The sequence below is a fragment of the Aethalodelphis obliquidens genome, unplaced genomic scaffold (assembly GCF_003676395.1).
Source record: "Aethalodelphis obliquidens isolate GAN/ISIS:26980383/991018 unplaced genomic scaffold, ASM367639v1 scaffold55, whole genome shotgun sequence".
In the NCBI taxonomy this organism is placed as follows: Eukaryota; Metazoa; Chordata; class Mammalia; order Artiodactyla; family Delphinidae; genus Aethalodelphis; species Aethalodelphis obliquidens.
Window position 1 is genome coordinate 3987263 of NW_020837999.1, and position 20604 is coordinate 4007866.

At 44.0% G+C, this 20604-nt stretch overlaps 1 protein-coding gene across 1 annotated transcript in view; it reads right to left on the minus strand.

Moving 5' to 3' along the window:
* BRINP2 (BMP/retinoic acid inducible neural specific 2) overlaps positions 1–19756 on the minus strand; it is a 116860-nt gene extending 97104 nt beyond the window's left edge. Inside the window, exon 1 of the mRNA XM_027086236.1 lies at positions 19529–19756. The gene's annotated coding sequence lies outside the window, so the exon portion shown is untranslated. The remainder of the gene's footprint in view (positions 1–19528) is intronic.
* Between the last annotated feature and the right edge of the window lie 848 nt (positions 19757–20604).

A 20604-nucleotide genomic window follows, 5' to 3' on the forward strand; every position in this document is an offset into this window, starting at 1 on the left:
ACGGAGAAAAGACAGCCTCTTCAATAAGTGATGCTGGGAAAACTCGACAGCTACATGTAAAAGAACAACATTAGAACACTTCCTAACACCATACACAAAAATAAACTCAAAATATATTAAAGACCTAAATGTAAGGCCAGACACTATCAGACTCTTTGAGGAAAACATAGGCAGAACACTCTATGACATAAATCACAGCAAGATCCTTTTTGACCTACCTCCTAGAGAAATGGAAATAAAAACAAATATAAATAAATGGGACCTAATGAAACTTAAAAGCTTTTGCTGAGCAAAGGAAACCATAAACAAAACAAAAAGACAACCCTCAGAATGGGAGAAAATATTTGCAAACGAAGCAATTGACAAAGGATTAATTTCCAAAATAATACAAGCAGCTCATGCAGCTCAATATCAAAAAAACAAACAACCCAATCCAAAAATGGGCAGAACACTTAAATAGACAGTTCTCCAAAGAGGATATACAGATTGCCAACAAACACATGAAAAGATGATCATTAGAGAAATACAAATCAAAACTACAATGAGGTATCACCTTACACCGGTCAGAATGGCCATTATCAAAAAATCTACTAACAGTAAGTGATGGAGAGGGTGTGGAGAAAAGGGGACTCTCTTGCACTGTTGGTGGGAATGTAAATTGATACAGCCACTATGAAGAACAGTATGGAGGTTCCTTAAAAAACTAAAAATAAAACTACCATATGACCCAGCAATCCCACTACTGGGCAAATACCCTGAGAAAACCATAATTCAAGAAGAGTCATGTACCACAATGTTCATTGCAGCTCTATTTACAATAGCCAGGACATGGAAGCAACCCAAGTGTCCGTCGACAGATCAATGGATAAAGAAGATGTGGCACATATATACAATGGAATACTACTCAGCTATAAAAAGAAACGAAATTGAGTTATTTGTAGTGAGGTGGATGGGCCTAGAGTCTGTCACACAGAGTGAAGTAAGTCAGAAAAACAAATACCATATTCTAACACAAATATATGGAATCTAAAAAAAATGGTTCTCATGAACCTAGGGGCAGGACAGGAATAAAGATGCAGATGTAGAGAATGGACTTGACACGGGGGAGGGGAAAGATAAGCTGGTACAAAAAGAGAGTATAGCACTGACATATATACACTACCAAATATAAAATAGATAGCTAGTGGGAAGCAGCTGCATAGCACAGGGAGATCAGCTCGGTGCTTTGTGACAACCCAGAGGGGTGGGATAGGGAGGATGGGAGGTAGGCACAAGAGGTTGGGGATATGGGGATATATGTATGCATATAGCTGATTCACTTTGTCATACAGCAGAAGCTAACACAACATTGTAATGCAATTATACTCCAATAAAGATGCCAAAAACCCAAAAGTCTACAAACAATAAATGCTGGAGAGGGTGTAGAGAAAAGGAAACCTTCCTACACCGTTGGTGGGAATGTAAATTTGTACAAACACTATGGAGAACAGTATCGAGGTTCCTTAAAAAACTAAAAATAGAGTTACCGTATGATAGTGAAACCCCACTCTTGGGCATGTATCTGGAGAAGACCATACCTCAGAAAGATACATGCACCCCGATATTCATTGTACTATTTACAATAGCCAAGACATGGAAGCAACCTAAATGTCCATCAACAGATGAATGGATAAAGATGTGGTATATATATACAATGGAATATTACTCAGCCACCCAAAAGTGAAATCATGCCATTTGCAGCAACATGGATGGACCTAGAGATTATCATACTAAATGAAGTAAGTCAGAGAAAGATAAATATCATATGATATCATTTATTTGTGGAATCTAAAAAAATGATACAAATGAACTTATATACAAAACAGAAACAGACTCACAGACTTAGAAAACAAACTCATGGTTACCAAAGGGGAAGGGTTGGGGGGAGGGATAAATTAGGAGTTTGGCGTTAACATAGACACACTATTCTATATAAAATAGATAAGCAACAAGGACCTACTGTATAACACAGGGAACTCTACTCAATATTCTGTAAGTCTGTAATAACCTAAATGGGAAAAGAATCTGTAAAGAATAAATAAATATATATATGTATAACTGAATCACTTTGCTGTACATTTGAAACTAACACAACATTGTAAATCAACTAAACTCCATTATAAAGTAAAATTTTTTTTAAATAAAAATAAATATAAATAAATAAATAAATGAAACTCAATGAGTTACAATACCTGCTATAAGGAACTCACAGAATATCACTAACAACAAAGATAAACAATAATAACAACAACATTGATAGTTGCTATTTACTGAGCACTTATTTTGGACTTGTCACTGTGCTAAGCTCGTTATTTATTTTGTTTAATTTCCACAATACTCCTTTTAGATAGATATATTAACTCCATTACATTGATAAGAAAACAAAGGCTCAGAAAATTTAAATCACTGGCCCCAGATAACACAGCAGGAAAGTTGTTGGGTTGCTGGTTGTTGGGTTAGAATTTCAGCTCAAGACTCTTTCACCCCAGAATCCATAACTTTTTTTATCCTTTTAATTATAGAACTTTTCCAAACATATATAAAAGTAGAAAGAATCATGTTATGAACCCCTCTGTACGCTCTGCTCAGCTTCGGCCAACAATGATAAATCCATAGCCAACTTAGTTGTTAGAGGTCATGATCTTAACGACTTACTGTATGAAGAAATAAGTGAAACAGAAATTTTACTCCTTATGAGCAGAAGAGCAGGACTCTACACACAGGAGTGGTTAGGAAAGCCTCCAGAAGGTCCATTTTGGTTAAACTCCCCGCCTTTTCCTCCTCCTTCCCACCAGCTGATCATCCAGGCTTTATGTGAAGCCCCAGGGGATGGACTGCCCTGTCTCTGCTCTGTTCCTGAGCCTGTGCTCAGGATTCATGAGGCCTGACCCAAAGGAAAATTGCATGAGAACTCATTTCGGTGGGTGTATGTGCTAAGGTTGGAAAGAAAGAACTTTCCACTAAAGCTCATAACAGTCACAGGGTTCAGAGTCCAGAGGAACAAGTTCAGAAAGGGAGACCTTTGAAGTAGCCAAGGACTAAGACCAGATATCTCTTTGGGCTTCTGGGGCTGGTGGCTGATGGTCAGCCTGGAGGCACCATAAGCATTTTGTGTTAAGAGATGGGTACACAATAACAGCAGGAAACAGCTGACTTAGGAAGTCAGAGAACTTGGGGTATAAGAGGGGTGCTGGGAAGGCTTATTTCCCAACGATCCTGAGGTGATTTTGAGCAGCTCTTTCTAAGCTCCCATGATTGGAGAGCCAGTCCACAGATGTCTACCCTTTCTTTCCTCCCCTACCTTCTCCAAGTGGTTGAGAGGAAGAATCAGGGATTTGGGTTAGACAGACCTGACTTGGGTTCAGACTCTGCCTCTCCCACTTACACGACCTCAGGCTAATAAAAAACTTGTCTAAATCTCAGCTTCTATAGTTTATGTTTGTAGGGTGTGTAAAGTGATGCTTAGAACACATTAATTCTCTGGGAATCAGGGTTGGAAAATTCTTCCTCACTGTCATGTGATACTTCAGCATTCATTAATGAAGAAGATGCAGAGATCCCTAGTGAAATATGCCTATAACTAATATTATCCCTATTTTTACAAAGGAGGAAATTGAAGTAACCAGGAGTCCTGGTTGGATTGTAAGTCCCAGTGACCCACATCTCACATGCATTTTGGAAGAGAGCCAGGATCCTGAAGCCAATTCCCTCTCACTCCTCAGTTCCTTCGCACTTCCCAGGGTTATAACTTTGACTTCCCATTACGTCCACATTAACACCTTTGAAGGTCCTGACCTTTTCTCAAAGGTCTCCTAGTGTACCATGTCATCCCCAGGCCCTAACAGTACAGGAACAAGAAGCTGAACACCTTCCCTGTGCATAAGCACTGTATATATGTGTATATATACATATATGTGTATATATACATATACACACACACAATGTATGTATATATGTATATATACAATGTATATATATATGTGTATGCATATATATTTGTGTATGTGTGTGTGTGTGTATATATATATATATATATATATATACACAAATATATTTCTTATACCAATGTAGGTATCATTTGTCTCTCTTCTCCTCTCTTTCTATTAAGATTAGAAAACCGAGGGCCAAGGAGGTGAAGTAACTTGCCAAAAGCCAACATTGGAACTGTGTCATCCAGCCCAGCTTGGCCCTTCAGGTATACCTCCCATGCTCAGGAACAATGAGGGAGTTGAGAGTGGGGTAGAAAGACAAGGGCCAGACTACTGCATTCCATACCAAGGTGTCAGCAGGATGCTCAGATCTTCAACTCAGTTTGGGATTTGGTAGGCACAGAATTCTGCACCTAATTGCTGTCCATGAATCATCTTTGTCAGGTTGTTTTGCTAAGCATATTCTGTCTTTAAGTACAGCAAAATCTTTCAGAGGTTCAGGTGGTCATTATAATAAATTCTCTGATGAATAAGGGGCAATGATCCCAGGCCCTCATGTATAGGAGAGAATCCTCAGGCACTGAGGTAGCATGGCTCCTGAACAGGTTATGTCTGCTAGAGCTGTCATTCCTCCCGGGCATAAATTTCCAGAACCTCACTACTGAAGGAGAGGCTGATAGAGCAGTTAACAGGGTAGGCTCTAGAGGCAGACTGCCTGGGTTCAAATCCCACTGCATCACTTCCTAACTCTGGGATCTTGAGCAAATTATTAACCTCTTAGAATATCAATTTCATTTTCAGTGAATGGGAATAATAATAATAATAATCTGACTTATGGCTTCTTCTGAGAAAAAAATGAGTTAGTACCTATTACAAATAAAATGTAGAGTCATAACTGGGAAATAGCCAATGCTTAACAAATTATGGCTATTATACCAAACACATCTCCAGACTACAAGATATCCCCATGGTCAGTGATTCCCCCAACTCCGCACTCGCTTTGTTCATTCTCTCCTTGGGCAATTTAATTAGTAGTAGATCTGGCCTGCAATATCACCTTTTTCTAGTAGGTGTTGCTCACTCCCTTATGGCAATGTTTTCCATATCAAATTAAGCAACATATTAAGTTCAGCAACAAATTAAATTTAAATAAGTAAAAGCTTCAAGGTCCAGGCATATTGGAAATATTTGGTTAAACAAAGTTGAAACGATTTCTTTATTGCAGAACTTTTCGGATCTTCTAACATGCTACATGTATTGTAAACCTACAATTGTGTATGAGGGGATGGGTGTAAGAGCGGAAAGTACTCTGTTCCCCAACTTTTCCAAGCACAGACACTTTTATTCTACATGACACCCATTAACTACTTAAGGGACATTAAAGTTCTACCAAACCAAGTTGGGTAACATTTCATTTGGACTGCCTTAAAATGGTGTTTCTCAAAGTGTGGTCTCTATATTACCTGCTTGTTAAAATGCAGGTTTCTGAATTTCACACAAGACCTACAGAATCAGACTGAAATCAGGCCTGAAGATTTTGCATTTTAACAAGTTCTCCAGGTGCACATTAAATTTCGAGAACTGTGGCCTTAAAGAAAACACTTCCCTAATTTTGGAATTCTGTACATTTGAAATCCTGAATACTAAATTTCCTTAATAGGAAGAATACTTGTTAGCTTCCCAGAAGTCCCCATCTTAATGAAAAGTGTAGACTGTGGTATAAATAGTGAGGTTTGTTTGTTGGTTTAATTGCATAAACAGTAAAAGTTTTCCCTGTGCTAGGTATTGTGCCAAGGAGCTGGGGATACAATGACAAAGATGACTCAGATCCTGCCTTCAAGGTGTTTACAGTCTATAATTAAGAAGGGAACTGGGGACACTTAGCATCTTGCCTGGAATCATTGTAGGGCCTTGGCCGCAGTCACCTTAGTAATCGAGTTCACATAGGATTCGGGGGTAGGGGGCTCCTTCCAGGAATTAAAGTAGGGAGAGGAAGAATTAATTTCTCTCTTACGTGGCTCAGTCACAAATGAAGATGTTTTTTGGTTTGTTTTTGATATCCTGGGGAAAAAATGCAGTAGGAAACAGGACAAAGGCAGCAAATGAAGCAAAGGATGAGAGTGTGAAGTAAGGGGAGAGGAAACCTAATAGCGATATGAATTAGGGGGAGGGGAAAAAAAAACCCCAAAAACCCTGCTGACTCTGTTCAGTTTAAGGTGAGAAATAACAGGATTAGAATGTCAGATTGCTGAGTCCTGCAGACCTGAACCATAAACCTCCTCTGAGCTGTTCAGCGTTTTTCCTCTGCAGTCACTAATTAAATATTCCCTTGAAATAAAATAAAATAAAATGGCTTTTTTTATTTTGAGTCAAATAGAAGGCATATTATGAGGCTATAATGGGGCCAGGTATCTGGCTGACCTACACAGGCGTGAACGTGGGAAGGATCTACCGGAGGGACATCAGGACAATAGAGGGCTTATCTCTGTCTTAAACTTTTCATAATCACTCCTCATTTCATGTGCAACTTTTATAGCCATTTATTTTCACATGTAGTCTCTTTCTCCTAACTAGCAGTAACTGAAAATATGTGGAATTCCCCACTGTGTTATTTATGCAGAGCTATAAGCCAGAGGACCCTCAAGGACATTATAAGTCATATTTGAAGTCTAAAAATCATCCACGTGTTCAATGGGAAAATTGAGCAGGCAAAGCTCAGGAGTTGCCCCAGATCAGGGTGGCTCAACAGTTCAGTGTCCTTTGCACGATTCTCCTCTCTTATCCAGATAATATCTCTATAATAAACTGTCCACATTCTTGCACATAAAGCTTGCTATATTGGTAGATGCCTCAGTCTCTTCTCACTCATTTCACGACAACACAGTGTCTGTGTCCCAAGCTCAGTCACTGATATATTTATGATCAAATATCCAGCACCTGAGGCCACAGTGAGTCCATTTTCCATTTCACTTTGCTCTCCTATGAGGAGCAGGTCTGCCACTAAATAAGAATTTAAATAACTAAAGCCTAACAGAGCTGTCACTGGCCCTGTGTTCTTCTGTTGTTTGCCTGAGCAAAATCCATCATGACTCTATATGCATATGCCATGTGTCAACTGTGTTAAAATTAGCCAATTTTCCTAAGCATAAAAGTGGATTTTTGTCATATCACATGAACCATATATCACAGAAACAAACCAGTTTTTGTTGTGGCTTTTCTTTTCTTTCCAAAATGCATTAAGTCTTTTTAAGTCATTGCTAAATCCATTTCACTCACTGCATTTTTGAGGTACATTTAAAGAAACCAAGCAGAGGAAAAAAAAAGTCTCATACAGTGCTGTCACCTGGAGAGAAATCTAGTTCACGCCTAAGAGGCTGGGTTGCTACACCTGCTTCAGGTAATAAACACCTCATATGTATGCTGCCCTGCATTGAAAATTTGGGATAGTGCAAAAATAATTAAAATTTAAGAAAATAAGATGATAAAGAAAAAGAACTGTCACTTATTGAGCACTCTCTATGTACCAGACATTATAGGAAGTGCTAATTCTCCATTATTTCATTTCTTAGTCAAAACTATCCCATGATATGAGTACAGAATATACCCATTTTACGGATGTGGAAACTGAGGCTTACATAGTAACTTGGCAAGCAACTTGTCACGGTCACATAGCTAGTACATGGCAGACCTTGCCAACGACTTGAACCCAAGTTAGTAGTCCCTGAGCCTATTCTCCCCATGACTAGGTCATCTCATCTGTAACTGAAAGCACATTAAACATCTACAGACACGGTATTGAGGTATCAGTGGGCATCTAGGCCAATTCTTGCACTGCAGGTTTCTTAACAAAGGTTATAGGGGTGTTGTCATGGGCTCAGTTGCCTTGGGTTTCTCTCAGTCAAATAAATCCCCATTTAGCTTTGGAGAAGGAAGAGGAGGAGATGAGGTGTCTTATGTTCTCCCACCACCAGCACAAGGCACTGCTTTTAAGGACTGTGGATTAGAGCAAGCCTTTGGGAAATTCTGCTTGAGCCCCTGCATAATGGCTCCAAACCTTGCTAAGATCAGGAGGGATGCAGCAAATGTACTGAATAGGCAGCTGTCGGTACGGTCCCTTTTGAGGGGCCTACAGTTCCTCTCAAAAGGGAAAAACACCAGTCTCCCCCTTGGGTTAAAATCTGTGAATTTATGTTTCGAAATGCTCAAGTGTTAATTGAGAGGGCAGCACATTAAATCATTATTAGTCATTAATACTTCAGCACAAATTAGTTGATCAGGTTACTGAGACGTGTCAAGGGCCCTGAGGAAAAGATATTTTGATGGAGGTGGTGGGGCAGGGAGGGAGGGAAGGCGGAAGGACCAAAGTATTGCTTCTAACACACACACACACACACACACACACACACACACACACACACGCACGCACGCGCACACACACACGTCCTCCGTTGTCCCTTTGGAGCTTGCCAGGACTGTACTTACAGGTAAGTGTTTTAACAAAGGTTCCAGCCACTCCTCAGCATCCTCCAGGCAAGAACCTCGCCTGAGCCTCAAGGCCGGGGGCTTGTAACACAGCCTTTTGCCTCTAGGGGTCTCCAGTGCCTCGAGGCTTCAGGAGGATGCTGACCTTGCTCTGTTATTCTGCAGGGCTCAAATCCCAAAGGGCCAAGGTCGCGGAAAGCGGAAGAGGCAAGTGCGGGGAGCCCCCGAGGACCCCATCACCCACCGGAGCACTGCTCATCCACCTCCCTTGCTCCTGCCCGCCGGCGTATTTATAATATGCTAAATGGCTGAACACCGAGTGAGGGGGAGGCAGAAATTAACTGCCCCCGCCCTCCTTAATGAGTGCTTAAGCATTCTTATACCTCAAGGGGATTCCAAGGACTTCCCTCCGCAGACCCACCCCACACACTTCCTGGAAGCCCCATCTCCAGGCTACCAGACTCCACCAGAGCGCCAATCGCCCCTGTCTCAGCCCGGGCTCACGATGCTATACAAGGCCCCCGGAGTAAGGGACAGAGCGGGGTCCCCCCGGCCCTGATGGCCAGACTCTTCCTGAGGCTGGGGCCGCGGAAGGGAAAGGACAGGACGGTGAGGGAGGACCACAGCCTGGCTCCTGGGACACCTGAGTGCCCTATGAAAGCAGAGTCATTGAAGGCCAGAGGGTCCAGAGAGAGTTTTTCTGAAAATCTCACAGCTAAGGAGTATTGGAAAAAGTAAGAAACTTTGAGAGGCACTGTTCCTCTCCATACATGCTTGAATAGGTTGCAGGGGTTGGTGGCCAGGCCCTGGCTCTCTAACCCATCCTATGACTGGGGTTTAAGTCCCAGCTCCACTAGTCACTCTAGCTGTGAGATCTTGGGTAATTGGCTTAACCTTTCTGTAATTTTTTTCATCTTCAAAATGGGAATAATGGTATCTATCTCATAGGCAGTGGTTAGAACTGACTTAAAGATCACACAGCTGGTACATTCAGTGCCTAGCACTGTACCTGACACACAGCAGGCATTTGTTCATAGGCATTGAACTTCAAGCATCTTCAATCACTGAGAACATGGAGAACAAGAGGGATTTGTCCTAGGCTCCCTGAACTTCACAGGTGTGTCGGCATTGATGAGAGTCTATTTTAAATCAATTTTAGTATGTCACCTGTTATTTAAAATGAATCACAAGCCTTGCTTTTTAAAGGAATTCTGTAGTATGGTGGTTTTCAATGTGTTTTTGAACAGCCTTTAGGTTCCAAGGAGGTGTCTCAGGGACCATTTGCAGGTGAGGAAAGAGAAGCGACAGGTGAGGGAGCTCCAGGACCCCAGGCCTGCTTCAGTCAGGGAGGTCTACTTTTATCTGCTTCATATATTGGAATTCTAGGTAAGTATTTATTTGATTAGAGTCTTCTACTGCTTTTTAAAAAGGTTAGAACCACTGCTAATATACCCTTGTGTAATGCAGGGAAACCTTTCCTCCAAGCCTAAGGACACTCAACTCTTATTTGTTTTGCAAGCCTGCTCTTTTGAAAATGGAGTACACCTGTATTGAGAAAGAGGCACTGAATATCGAGAAATATTCATCCCACACATCTTAAGTACCCAATATGTGTAAAGCATTGCAATTGCAACTTTGCAGCTTTTTTGAATGCGCACCAACCTTTTGGGCCTTTTCCAGAAATACCCTGAGGGTAAGAATGCTTCCATCCCCTTCCTAGCCAATGTAGCCTAGACCTCGGAGCAGTTAACCTCACGTTGACCACAAAGGTGCTCTTTGCCCTGGACATAACCTAAGACAATGATCACATTGAAAGCCCTGTGTCGAAGAGCATGGGCCTTGGGATCTGACAGACCTGAGTTCAAATGTGAGCTCTGCCACTTCCAAGCTGTGTGACCTCGGGTTATTTAATGTCTCTGAACTTGAATTTCATCTATAAGCAGAAGATAACAACCCTTCTCAGAGGGTCATTAGGTGATTAAATGAGCAATGCCTGGAGAGCACTTAGCATGGTGCCTGGCATATGGTAACCATTGCCAGGTAGGTCTGGATGCACCGGCATCCAACAGCAAATACCCAAGCTAGTACCTGACTCTCGCCGACCACAACTAAATGCCGTCACTGCTCTCCATGGAAGTCGGTGTCTTATGAGCTTTAATACTTGGGGACACAAAAACGGCAGCTGCCTTTTTCTGAATGTCTATTGTGTGGCGGGTACTTTGCTGTTTTTCAATCATTGCCTTTAACTGTCACGATGTTTGTGTTTCATGATGTACGGGGATATCCTCTCCATTTTACTAGATGGGGATACTGAAGCTCAGAGAGGTTGTGTAATGTATCCAGGGTCACACAGCTAGTGAGTGACCAAGACTAGACTGAAGCCCAAGTGTGTCTGACCCAGAAATCAGGGTACTTTTCTACCACCCTTGCTGACTCTCAGAACTTTCCTGTGTGGAAGGCAGAGGGCATGGTGCAGGGACAAGAGCCCAGGGTTGAATGTCAGCTGCTCTGGGCCTTGTCTTCCTCAATTTCTGTCTGTAAACAGGAATGATACTTACTTCATAATGCTGTAATAAAACTTAAATGAGATAATATAAGTAAAAACAAGCCTAGTACAATTTTTTTCATAAAGTAGGCTTAGGATATATATTAAATAGGTATGAACTTGCCCCACCCGTGTTTTATCTGCTCTCCAAATCATTTCTTTTTTTAACCTTACCAGAAATATTCATAAAGATACATATGTATGTATGTGTATATATGTGGAGCGTTGCATGTGAATATACATGTGTGTATATGTGTATGTATATATACATATATAAGAAAAATTACAGTGCAAACTACCATCCAGCTCAACTGTCAGCATCTCAGAAGCACCCCCAGACTGTATGCCCCTCCCTGATGAAATTCCCATTTCTCCCTCCAGTCCAATTCTCTTCTCATCTTGTTAAAAAATAATTTTCTTTTCCCCTTTCGCTCATGCCTCTGGGTTGTCTCCAGCCTCTGCTGTGCCTGTGCCTGTCGCTTCACCAAGGCTCTGAGTGACACGTCATTCATGGGAGAGAAGTGAAATAAAGTGGTTTAGCAGAGCAGGGACGCACATGTGTACGCGTGTGTATGTGTGTCCACACCTCCTACCTCTGTGGAGAGCAGCAAACCAGACATCTCGTGAGATATGTCTTAACCCCAAAGAACAGAAGGGACAAGTGGACCGATTGGAGAGAGGTTTGCCAACATGTGGGCAATTTACTGCTCCCTAAGACATCCCCCCCACCCCACCCCCGGGCCACTGAGTCTTGTACCTTCTGCAGTGGGGGATGATCGTCACGGCAGCTAGAACTCTGGTTACACTGAGTCCACAATTTCTCTTCTTTAGATCCCCAGGTTCTACCCCACCCTGGGATTTCTACCTTCCTCAACTGACAAATCAGTTTGCAACTTAAATGTTCCCTTCTCAAAGAGACCTTCCCTGACGACCACCGCAATCACTCTCTCCTACTATACTCGATTTTGATACTTTTCTTCATATTAGTACCTGAAATTATCTCATTTGTCTACATGTTCCTCTTTATGGATATCATACTAATAAACAATGTGAACTCAGGATCTAAACTGGGTTAGAATGTCAGCCACTCCACTGACTAGCTTGAACAAATTGTTTAACCTTGCTGGGCCTCCAATTCATCATCTGTCAAATGGGAATACAGGATTTATTAAGAGGGGAATCATAGAATCATTATGTGAAGGAAATGAGTTAATGTATGGAAAGCCTTCAGTATAATGCCAGACACATAAGTACTACTAAAGTGTACTTAAAGTACTACTATTATCAGCTATGTCAATAATAATCATTATGATAATTATCCTCCTATCTACCCTCTAGAATGTAAGCATTCTGACGGCAGGGCTTTTATCTGCCGTTCCCTGTAGAATATCCAATGCCTAAGAAGAGTACCTGGCACATATTCATAATATACTGAATAGTTCCTGACAAATATGTCTGAGAACCCCAGTCCCAACCCTGCCTCTGAGTGCAGGACAGGGCCATATAAACAAATCACTACAATGTGGTGGCTACAATACAAAAACAGAGTGAGTGAGTTGTGCAGCGGTGTAAAGGAGGAGACAATTAATTCCTTCCCAGAGTCTCAGGGAGACTTCACAGAGGAGATCACCCTTACAGTCTTAAAGCTGGATAACCCTCAGGAAACAGAGAACAGGGCAAGGGAAGGTTCTCCAGAAAAGCAACACAGCACATCTAACAGCCTCGGAATACTGAGGGAACTGCCTGTAGTTTAGGTAGCTGGAGCGAGCAGGGGGAAATGGAGAGATGCAAGGAGAAGCTGCTGGACCAGCTCGTGAAGGGTCTCCTGCTTGTGATGCTAAGAAACTTGGGTTTTATTCCAACAGTAGTGAGGAGTCATTGCAGAAGCACAGTAAAGGAAGGAGCATAATCAAATTTACCGGTTTGAAAGATCACCCCAGCTGCAACGAGGAGGCTGGGTCTCACAAGAGGAGACAGGGAGACCAAGTACTGGGAAAGTCCAAGTGAGAGGGGTGAGAGCTGACAAGGGAGGGGAGGGTGGGGAGGAAGGATGGCTTTGAGAAATCATCAGGAGGTAGAGCTTGTCATTGGGGATTGATTGGATGTGAGGGGCTGTGTGAGAGAATGCAGAGCACAAGACAACTGTATTTCTTAATTTTGTCGCTGGGCGATTGGTTGTCCCATTAACCAAAGCAGAGAATTTGGAGAGGGGAATCATTTTATGTGTGAAATGGGTACGTAACGAGTTCACCTTTGGACATTTTAATCTTGGCCATCATCAAAGTGAAGGATGTTTTGTATGAAAGGATGTTGACAATTGTTGAGCATCTGTCATGTGCCTGGAACTGTGTGTGGCTCCTTATGTATTTTACCTCATTTAATATTTAGAACAGCGGATCGAGAGATGGGGCATTATCATTTTTTTATAGATGATAAAACTGAGGCTCAATGAGTAACGATCCCTACTTAACATAGTGAACACCAAAGAACAGTTAAGTAGACCAGTTTGATTAAGCAAGATTGAATGAAGTTCATACAAAGAGACGGATCAGAAAATAAAGTAATAAAGGTAGTTTGGGAGCAGATCATGGAAAAATTTGAATGGAGGTATTAACCACCCCACAGGGGTGTTGTGACAATCAGGTGAGAGAAAGCTTGTAAAGCATTTTGTAAACTATAGAATGCTCACCAAATATGAGGAGTTTCGGGCTTCCCCGGTGGCGTGGTGGTTGGGAGTCCGCCTGCCGGTGCGGGGGACACGGGTTCGTGCCCCGGTTGGGGAAGATCCCACATGCCGCGGAGCGGCTGGGCCCGTGAGCCATGGCCGCTGAGCCTGCGCGTCCGGAGCCTGTGCTCCGCAGCGGGGGAGGCCACAGCAGTGAGAGGCCCGCGTACCGCAGGAAAAAAAAAAATATATATATATATATATATATATATATATATATGAGGAGTTCCAGTTGTGGCCAAACCTTATTGCAACAAATGGTAATAATAAGATCATAGTGATAAGTGAATTATAGAGTTCAAATCCATACTTATTAAATAAAATTCAATCATGATGTCTTCTCCCCGTTCTTCTTACTGATAGGTCCACAAAAGAATCTCTAACATAGAACAGTGACTTTTCTTTCTCCCCATCACACCATCAACATGACTGGTTTGAAGGAGAACTCTCCCAAGAAAAGATGATAATATGGTAGACATGAGAAGGAAGAGATTTGAAAGTCAAACGGACCCAGCTCATCCCAATTGGTGTGTCCTCAGACTTCGGAGTGAGACCCTAAAGATAATTAACTTGGTTATTTCTACTGTCAGGCAGAAACCAAAAATATTAGGATAAAATCCCCAGGCCTCCTACCCGATGACTGTTTGCATGTGAACTGGAAGCGGCAATGCTCCACAAATGCTGAGGGTGGGCTGAGTCACTGTTGATAAGGTCTCCATCAGATAAGCCAACTTAAGCTATCTGTGCCCTCCTTGGCTTTCGATTTCAGAAATACATGACCAGACACTCTCTGGGCTACTCACAATCCCTCCCTCCATGTTCTCTCTTTTTATATTTCTGGCTCCTCTTGTTTCCAGCCTCTGTCCTTTCTCCACATTCTCTGTCACTACTCTGCAGGATTAGACCAGCACTGCCCAAAAGAAATAGAATGAGAGCCACATATATAATTTTAACTTTTCTGATAGCCACATTAGAAAGTAAAAGGAAATGGGTAAAACTAATCTTAATATATTTTATTTAACCCAATATATCCAGAATATTATCATTTTAACGTGTCATCAATATTAAAAGAAGCAGTGCTGAGATATTTGACATTCTTATCCTTCAAGCCAAGTCTTCAAAATTCAGTGTGTATTTTTACACTGACAACATGCAATCCAAGTGCTCCAAGAGCTACGTGTAGCCAGTGGCCACCATATGAATAGCACAGTGTGGGGCAGCGCTCAGTCCCATGAGGTATCCGATTGCCCACCCTTCGCTCAATCCAGCATCCCAGATATATTTGCATTTCATGTGAGCTTCAGTAAAAGGAATGATGGAACTGGCTGTTGAGGATTCCATGCTATAATGATGTTCCTCAACTTTACTTCCATCTGCATGGCAGAGTGACAGTTTCCAGAGAGATCAGATGAAACCCATCTACCGCTGCCCATAGTCTGAAGTATAACTGAGCTGCCTCTCTCTTCACTCCCAAATGGAAGAGGCTTTAGCGTACAATCACTAGCCACACGCCCGTGGGCCTGGACCTCTACCTTAGCCCCCAAACGTGGCAGCAGATACTTGTGAATAATAAAGAAAAAAGGCTTCAGTCCCACCCACCAGCTGCAGGGTCATCTAACACAGGAAACAAAGGTGACAACAAGGCCTGGGGAGAATTTTCAAGAGAAAATCCGTATCCCTCAGGACTTGTCCCCAGAATGAACTCCGGGGGCGAAGCAACCAAACAGACTATGTTCTTAGGGATTTTCCTCTTGACCTGAGAGCAATGATGGCATGACTTTAGGCAAGTCATTTCACTCTTCGTGCCCCACCAGAATTTTGTCCATGTCAGAAGGGGCCACCGAAGCAAGCAATGACAGGTAGAGTGAATAGATGTCTCAAATCAAGTGAAGACCAAGGAATAGGGTTACACCAGTCCTCTCACAGGACCTATGCTTTCCCTTGACCTTTTCTCTGGGAAACAAGGCTCACTGTTGGAGCAAAGGTGTGTGGCTGACCAGTCAAAGCCCTCTCCTGATGCCATGCAGCCCTTGGTCCTCCCTTGGTACTGCCCAGGCTGGCAGACTATCTCCCCGCTCTGCTGTTCAGCTGAGCAATCAGAGTACCTCATGGTACAGCTGCGGGCAATACCGCGCCCACCCCTTCTGCTTTTGTGGTCTCCTCCTTTGTGACTGCTACAGCGTATGTTTTATTAAAAAGGAAAAGGAGGGGAGATGAGAGGTTTTGTACATGGGCACGCCAAGAATCTTAAGACTGAAAATCTTCTCCTCAATGCTAAATGCCTGAGGGCTTTGGCATTTTGCTGGTCCATGTAAACCCCAATAGGGATATTTGGGTGGGGAAACAGGAAATGAAGGGAAATCAAGGCTCTCTCTTAGGAGATTCTGAGTCTAAAAAAAATATATGAGAAGATTTTCTCGCGTTCTCTTGAAATTTGCCTACTTTCCCCCAATATCTTTCTCCAAAAATTTTGATATGTTGTTAAGCTCCCTGACCTTGAGCACTGTTTTTCCCATAATATATGGATTAGGCTTGAGGGTGGATAGAAGGCTTAGGTAATTTTCGGTGCCTAATGAGATGTCCAACATTTCAAAGCCCTCTGCCTGATCTGAGGGCAGCTTCCTCTAGGCCAATCCCTGCTTCACGTAATTAACCCAGGTGTAAGCTGTTTCCAGGATCCAAGTGGAGCAGTGGCTTAGGGCAAACCCCACAGAAACATGCAAGCCTTGAAGTTTCCAGCCTTCTCAGCTGTGCTGCAGTTAGCCTCTCTGTCAGCTGGAATCTTTTTCCCATTTCTCCCTCTCCAAACAAATCCCACCCTATCCCCCATGGCACAACTCTAATTCTCCTTCCTTGGAATACTGATAGCTCTCATTATCTGTGTAAATCAACTGTAGATTAATTAGGTCCGCCTCAAGAGTCTCTTGTATTGAACTGCTGTTTAGAATGTATGTTGTCATTTACCTTTTTCCCAGATGTAAGCCTATTTTCCTAACTAGAATGTAAGATCATTGAGGGCAAAGACAAAGTCTTATAAGACTTTTATCCCTCACAGCCCTTAGGTCAGAGCCAGAGGCAAAGCCTGTGTCACTGCAACCTCCCATTCCTGTCAAGTACAGAACAGCTGAATCAAATCACAGTTACTAAGATTAACCCATTCCTTAGGAGGAATCAGGAGAGTCTGGGGTTGGTTTGGGAATGATGAGACCCACACCCTACTCCATAGGTTCCCTTCATTGCTGTGTGACCCAGAGTAAAACAGTTAATCTTTCCAAGGTCCTCTGCCCTCCTTTTTCCAAGAAGGAGGCTAAACTCATTCTCGTCTCCTTCTTAGGGTAATCAAAGATAAAGGAGGCTATAAGGCCTGTGAGGATTAATGAGATGAGCTCCCTAAAATGCTCCCAACCCTTTGGAAGAGTATGCAATTATAAAATGTATACAAGGTCTTATTATCTAAGAGAAAGAGTTGAATCACCAAAAATACACAGCACAGTGGGGAAAACAAAACACTGAGTGGGAACTCTCAACACTAAGCATCCCACTCAGCAGAAAGTGCCCACGCAGATGTCTCCAGTCCCTTCTGATTACCTCTTGTTTGTGAGCTGGGGAGGGACTTTGGAGCACTGTCTCAGAGGGGATGTTTTTGGTGCGACACTCCCCAGTGGCTGGCCTGTGTCTTGGGAAAGGGCATCGGAAGGAGTGGATGATGCAGGGATGTTCTTTGCCCTCTGGCCTTTCTCAGTAAACAACCTGTTAGGAGGCCAGAAGGGAAAACCCAGAGGATGATCTTAAGGGCCTAAATGGGGAAGATGCTCCCCACCCATGAGTCTGGCCCAATGCTAGCGGAGCAGGAACCCTCCTCCCTCCCCAGCCCTTCCCTCCTTTTCTCCTTTCTTGTGGCCATACTGCAGCACACAGCACTCCATTCTGGGAGATAAAGCCAGCCCCATTTTTGGTGAGGAGGGAGAAGCAAGAGTCAGGGATGCTTCTGTCTTCTCCATGGCTGCAGAATAGCTGTTAAACCCTTTGGTGCCAGTTGCCCTCCAACAGGGAAGACCATGGTCTGACATTTGCTTCCTTTCCCTCAAACATTTCACAGTATCCAGGCTCTGTACCAGCTCAAATCATATCGCTCCTCAAAGAAGCAAAGCATGCATCTTTCCCCACAGTAGGCAGCAGCTAAAAAGAATGTATATATATGTATAGCAACAGCTATGATATTGATAAGATTTCAGGGTCATTGTGTCAGCATTGCTTGGTCATGCCCCCGGTGCTGCAAAGCAACTTATTCTGGATGGGAGGGAACTCCAGAGGGTCCTGCCTTAAACAAATAACATACACATAACTGTGGGAAGTCAAGAGGGAAAACACACAAACTCGAATATCACTTTGCTGTTGCCTGATGTCATCAGACTGCCCCCCAGGGGATTTTGTAAAATACTTTAGCTGCTTGGTTAATGCTGGCATTGCCCTGTATTCCAGGAGGCATGGTCAGAAAGAGTGTCCCTTCCACATGCACATGTCTGGAGAAGGACAGAGGCAGAAATACTTGACTTACACTATACCTTTTATCCTCCAGATTGCTCTGTGCTGACATATCATTGTCCCTGCTGGATAAGGCTCAGATTACGCAGCTAGAAGCCTGGCTTGTTATAATTGCTATCCTTTTAACAAAACATTTGCTCCTGCTCGGGACACCTGACTCCCAGAGCTAGGAAGAGCACACACACAGTTCTTTATGGAGGCGTCTGTGCAATCATGTTACAGCACATTAGCTTGATTATTAGTTCATATTTGGCTTAGGTCTATATACTCTGGATAAATATGTACCATGCAGGGGGACTACTTGGTGAGGAGAAAACTCCTCTGGGCTGGAAGAGCAGCTCCCAAGTTCATATTTCTACTAGGAAGGAACACTCCAGGCATCTGGGGCCTGGGCAGAGAGCTGCACAAGCATGCTTCTTCTAGCGGCAGCCTGCTTCCTGCATACAGCTGTGAGCACAGGCACACACATATATATACACACACACATACCATAGGCAGCATTAGACTGTGTACCCAGCTGATCACAGAACCGGGGAGAGAGAGAGATCACCAGATAATCTCAGTGTGCCCCTCCTTCCAGCACAGCAATGCTCTCCCCAGTGCCTCCAGCGCACTGCCAGGTTCAACTCAATCAATGGGGTTTCTGCCACCACCCGGGGAGACTATTTGCAACCCACAGGGGTTCACTCTTCAATCTGTTTTTTTTTTTTTTCTTGGTTGCATGTGCATGGGAGAAAGAGACAGGCCTCTAGAGACATACCAGGGAGCTCTATGGACATGTGAATATAGCTCTAGGAACATGTGAATACCTGTGAACATGTGTTATCATGTATCACAACCTCCATCCCAAACATAGTGAACCGTGTACAGTTCAGTCCAGCATCTGCTGGGCATGCAGAAGTCCTTGTCATCTTCTGCAATTATGCAGTCCGATTGGATTTTCTGAAGCTAATGGGAGTTGCACTAACTTTGAGGACTTAAACCAGGCAAAAGCAATATAGGTCAGGCAGAGTGCCCAAGTCGTGCGGCAGCCGTGCAACACCAGGAGGCAATAATAGGACGATCTCTAGCTAAACCCCAAAGTCCACTGCTCAGCTCCACAAGACAGAAACTAAGAGGTGGGGATCATTCCCTCTGCCTGAAACTGCCAGACACCAGGGCAAGAGGGTTGCAGGAGGGCAAAACGATCCCCTTACCAAGAGACACACCAAAAATATAACGAAAAGGGAATGGAGAAAAACTACCAAAACCCTGCACTGTTACCTTGAATCCTTGCAAGAGCCCTCCTTGCTGTATCAGCTGCTCCCCAAACCTCCACCGATTGGGAGGAGACTCCTGAAAGATTCCAGGATTTTGTGCAACATCTCCAGTGGCAGCTTTCCAAAGTTTTTACTTCATGATTTCTCGTGGCTCCTTCTCATTTGGGGAAACGTGAATGCCTCCCCCTCAGCGTGTGAAAGGGAGTCGATGTCTCTTTTCAAATTCCTTGCTACCCGCTTTGCTGCTGCTGCTGCTGCCGCTGCCGCCGCCGCCGCCGTCAGACCACTTGCCTGCTGCCTTCCAGCTGAGCAGCAAGGATGCCCGGCACCCACAGCATGTTTGAAGTGGGGCTTCGATGCTGGGCCGGGGCGCACGCGGGTGGAGAGGGAAGGAAAGTACCAAACCCGACCCGGGGAATCCTCTGTCCCTCCTCCGAAGAGAAAACCAAGATCGTGCCTTCCTTCCAACTCTAAAGAGACTCACTCACCCTGTCTCTCTCCCGGAATCACTGCCTTGCACATGGGTAGAGACAGTTCCTCCTGCTTCACCGCTCCCTCGTATGCCTGCAGACCTGCCCAGGCGCTCGCCGCGCACGGCAGGTGCACATCCCTGGGCAAGTGCTAACAGGATCCTCCGAGCTTAGCGAACGGGCTGCCCGAGCAGCCGCGGGCAGAGCAGCTTCCGAGGCGAGCGGATTCCATCCCAGGCTGCAGCCCGGCGTGTCTCTGCTCCGACTCCGAGCTCCGTACCTAGGCAGTTTCACCTGCAGACTCAGACACCAGCTGAGCGTCTTAAGATAACAATGCTCCCCTGCCTGCCTCTCTCTTTCTTTCTTATGCACTTAGGTAGGCAGCCAATGGGACGCAGCGCCACACTCCCCACAAGCTCCCATTGGCTGGGCGGCTCGGCTGGGGGCGGGCTCGGGGCCTCACCGGCTGTCTCCTTTGGTTAGCTGGCTGGCGGGGCTACCAGCTCTGTTAACCCTCCCAGCTTTGCAGTAGGGACTTCTTTTGGTGTGGATAAGGGAGGCTTGGATAAATTCACGACTGGGGAGTTGGAGACTGGAAGAAGGCTGAGGA